Source organism: Mus musculus, chromosome 7, assembly GCF_000001635.26.
Source record: "Mus musculus strain C57BL/6J chromosome 7, GRCm38.p6 C57BL/6J".
In the NCBI taxonomy this organism is placed as follows: domain Eukaryota; kingdom Metazoa; phylum Chordata; class Mammalia; order Rodentia; family Muridae; genus Mus; species Mus musculus.
Window position 1 is genome coordinate 144,939,832 of NC_000073.6, and position 4,890 is coordinate 144,944,721.

Genomic DNA, 4,890 nt, shown 5'->3' on the forward strand with positions numbered 1-4,890 from the left:
GGAGGCTGCAGGACTTTGCAACTTCAACAAAACTCCCCTGTAGTCCGTGTGACGTTACTGTTGTTAAGCAGAGATCAAAGCCGGGCAGAGAAAAGGGGGAGGGGGAGGGCCGAGGCGGGTGCAGGGGGAGGGGGCTCGGGAGCAGTGAGGGGGGGGGGCGGCGGGGGGGGGGCAAGCCCAAACCCTTCCCCCTCAGCCTTCGTAGATATGCAAATCGCTCGGACTGCTTCTCTCCAAACTGGGAAAGAGCGGGGCAAGGGGGAGGGGGGCTTCTTTCCCTAAGAGGGTCCTCCGAGACCTGTGGAGGTGGGGTAGTGGCGGCTCTGGACAGGAGGACAGCTAGGAGGGAGGCCAGGCCACACGCAAGCCAAGGAAGAATGTATGGAAGGGGAGCCTGGGGGTGCAAGGACACCCTGTTCTTAAACCGGGAGAATGGGTGCGTTTCCGAGTACGCCACGAGGCACCCACAGGCGGACCCATTGCTTAGAAATCCCAGCGTCCCTGTCTTCTTTCAATTTCATCAACACGTGTAAAATTCAGGAACTGTGTAACACCCGAAGATGCCAGACGAGCCCTAAGCTCTCGTGCAGGCTCCATCCTGGCGCACTGGGGTGGTTGCAAAGGGCCAGAGGGGTATCTGAACTTTAAAGGATCCCCAGCCTAGCATGCGCTCGCTCAAAAATAAAATAAAACCCCGAAAATTCCAGCAACAGCTCAAGATGGTGGCCATTATTTCATCTATTCCTCCTCGCTGGGGGGGTGGGGTGGGATCTGAGATTTGTCTTCATACAGTGACCGGTTTATCCTGGCCAGGGTCCCCCAGTATCCCCCTCCTCCACTGCAGGCGGTTTGCCCAAGAAAAATAAACCGTTGAAGAAAAGGTTGAGACACGATAGGCTCCTTCCTAATTTATTTTTTAATTAAGAAAAGTAAATCGCTGCAAGTTATTAGTCGCCCTTCCAGGAACCAGACCACCGGAAGCTTCTTGATTGGCTTCGTTGAGGGTGGTGGTGTTTCTCCACCTTTAGAATTGCAGTCTTGAGTTGGGGGAGGGGGGGGGCGGCTGGTGAGAATCAAGATAAACTTGTGAGCCGATAAGGTGATATTTAAAGAGAATCTATAGATGGTCGTGGTTAACTGAATGGACTCCTAAGTTTATAATTTATAGATTCAAATAAAATATTTTTAGAATAAAGCGGTTCCACCACCTTCGTCCATTATTTAGTTCCCTAGTTTTGGAAACGTTTTCACAATACCCGACTTCAAGCTAGGCGAACTATTCACACACATTTCCCACGGAATACTTTCGTGTCCCAGAAGAAACTGGTAAAGGAGCGCACAGCGTCCAGGCGGCACACAAGACGCAAACCCCTCACCTTCCGAGCTCATGCCTTCCGCTCCCCCTCCCCCGACATTGGGGTCCCTAAAGTCCGGACCCTTCGGGACAGTGATTCCACTGTAGCTCCGAAGGTGGTGGGTGGCCCGGGCAGAGTGCCCACGCTTGCTCTGGCCACAGGCCCCGCCAAGCCTGGGAGCCTTAGCCTAAGCACGAGGGCGGCCAGGCTGCCTTTTCATTCATAAAATCCCTACCGGGCGGCAGTAAGCATGATTTATGGGGCTGCGCGCTATCACCCGCGGCTGAGTGCCTGCGAACTGAGCAGGCTAGCCTAGCCAGGGTGCGCCACCAAGGGCAGCGGGGCATAAAGGGGCTCGCCCACCCTGCAGCACGGGCTAGCGACCCGCAGCCACCCCCCACCACCGCCACCGCGGGAAAGACCAGGAAACTGAAATTTGCATGAGCCAATCCGGACTCAGTGCTGTTACTAGGCGGACCGGGCAGATCTCCACGAGGAACTTCGTTGAGCTCTGCGCTCAGGGAGAGGAGCAAAAGTGCAAGTCCGGTTGGCGGGCGTGTAGAGCCGTCCAGGAACCCGTGGGGGAGGCGCAGGAATTTGGGACCCGGCGGGGAGCGCCCTTCCTCCATCCTGGAAACCCTGCTTGTCCGAATCCCGAGCCCAGGAGGTGGGCTGCAATTCAGAGTTCTTTCCGGGACAACTGCTTTAGGAATCTCAGAGAAAGAACTTGGATTTTTATTTTCCAGAGAAATAGTAACTTAAACACAAACACCCACTTTCTTTTGCAATTTTAACTTTACATTGGCTTTAAAAAAATCTCGTGGCAGGAACTGTCCGCTCTGGGCTTAAAGTGTTCTGCGCTTATTTGTCAGTGACCTTTTGGAGACAAAAGGCCACTTGCCCAGCCGAGAGGGAACCACGTTATTTGGAAAGAAAATCTCAAAGTAACTTTAATCCCCTTTCGGATTTCCTGCCTCCTCGAACCCTACCCCTACCCCCACCTGACTGGAGCCAAGGTTCCAAAGAGAGCGGAGATTTAGTCTTGCGTTTGCCACTATCCCTGGCTGTGGGAACTTCATTGAGAGGTGGGAGGGAGCGCGTTCATTGAGGAACCCTCGCGACTAAGCGCGGGGCTCGGGTTAGGGGTGCGGGGCTGGGCGGCAATACTGAGCCTCTGGCTCTAGCCCCTCCTGGAGAAGAGCGGACGCACCTAGGTGGGGTCACCTGCAGCCGCATACCTGGCGGCAACTTGAAAGGACTTGGCTGTTTCTGCTCCAGCTAGCCATTGTTAATTTAGCCTTCAAGTCGCCCAGAGAAAACACTTCCGAATATGGACCCCAAGGTTCCGGAGGCATTACGGCTTCCCTCTCCTCACCCAGAAGGCGTTTTGGGGCGCGCGTGGCAGCCCACGTGCTACACGGCTGCTCCGCCTAGGTTACCCTGAGCGGATTTCAGGCACCCTTCGGCTAAGGTGTGTATGCTCAGCTCATCCCCTGTGCACACCTGGGACCGTCGCATCCTATCTTCCCAAGCGTGCCTTACCAAATAAGTTTCAGTCCCTAATTCCCACCACCCAGAGCGAATAGACGCGCGCCGTGCAATGAGCTCTGGAGCGGCAAGCCTGGCTCCAGGGACCCCCAAGGGTAGAGATGCAATTTGAAGGAGGGATGTCTGCTCGGTCTCCAGCTCTCTGAACGAATCACAGGTGCTCTGAAGAACCCTAGGGTCCTTTTGGGCTTTGGCCCTCGGCCCTTCCCAGACTAAATGGTGGGGAGCGGGCACTCGGGCCAAGGTGAGCCACCCGTGGCCAGGCAGGACCACGTGGCTCAATCGTGGTGAGCGAACCCTCATGCGATCCCAGGGCGCAGCTGCTGGAACTGGGGTCTTTCAGCCCCTGGCACTGGTCCCTCAGCACTCCGAAGGGCGGTCAGGGCGCAGAGCCCTTTGACCTGCTTCCCTGCAAAACCAGGCATCTCCATTCTTAATCCAGATCAGTGGGGGCTTTAGAATGGGGACTAAGCGGGTTCCAGATCTGTGATGGAGCCCAAACAGGGAGGGCAAACCTAGCCCCAGGTTTTGGAAAAGGTTGTCTAGCCTCACGTGCTGAGCCCTCCATGGGGCCCCTGCTCCCTGTGGTGCTTGGTGGCTTGGACGCGCGGGCGGACCCATGGCACTAGCCTCCGCGGTCCCACAAACGCGCGCCCGGAACTCCGGGGTCACGGCTTGGGGAGCGCGCGAGGCCGCACCGCGCATTCCGCGCATTCCCGCCGGCCGGTGTTTCGCCGCCACGTGGTCGTCCTGAGCGCCGCGCTTACCGTAAACCTTGGACGCGACGCGCAGCAGTGGCTCGCGAGAGCCTGAGGACGCTCCCCGCGGTGAACGGTGGTTGAGCCTGCGCTTCAGTAGAGGCACCAAGCCCGCAGTGACTCGCTGGGTAGGAACTGCCCTTCCATGTTTATAAGGAGCACTATACTGTCTTGGCTCCGCTGGAATGTGTACTAAGGTGACTGACTCTCTAAGGAACTGGACTGGTTACTGACTGTGGTAGAAGCCAGAGAGGAACTACAGCCTTTGCTTCTGAAAGTTGAATTTTCATCATTATTTCAAATCAGTGTGGGTCAGGCCACGGATCTCTTGTCAGGAAGCCCATCTGGAAGGTGCTTAGCATACAGAGAATGTCCAAAAACCCACTATAATTATTTCATTTATTTTTGGTTCTTTGAGACAGGGTTTCTCTGTATAGCCCTGCTGGCTGTCTTGGAACTCACTTTGGCTGACCTCGAACTCAGAAATCCTCCTGCCAATGCCTCCCAAGTGCTGGGATTAAAGGCGAGCGCCACCACCACCTGGCCACTATAACTATTTTTAAAACATGAGCAAGGATGAGGTTAGGTAGATGATTTAACAGGTCAGAGTGCTTGCTGATTTTTCCAGAGGACCGGGTTTGATTTCCAGCACCCATACCCGGCAGCCCCCTACTCCGGCTCTAGAGGGATTCTACACATTCTTCTGGACTCTGAGGGAAGCCGCACTCACACATGCACATAGATACAAACACTAATAAACAAACAAGCAAATAAATATAAGTTAAAGGCAAAAATTCAGTCCACGGAGGGATGACACTTCTGACATTAACCAATGGGATGCCTGTCTCTGCCACATCCTGTTCATCAGGGAGCAGTTAAGCACCATAATAGTTTCAATTGTCAACTTGACACAACCTCGATTCATGTTGCTAGAGAGTCTCAAGAAGCCCTATGGGTACGGCTGTGGGTAGTGTCTTGGCTATCTTAGCTGATGTGAGAGGACCCAGTGTGGGAGTGGGTGACACATTCCCTAGGCTTGGGTCTTGGACTGATTAAAGGTGGGAAAAGTAACTAAGCACCTATTTATTTATTATAATTTATTTATTTTTATTTTAAGTACATTGGTGTTTGCCCACGTGTATGTCTATTTGAAGTATGTCTGCGTGAGGGTGTCAGATCCCCTGGAACTGGAGTTACAGACAGTTTTAATCGGCATCCTCTGGAAGAGT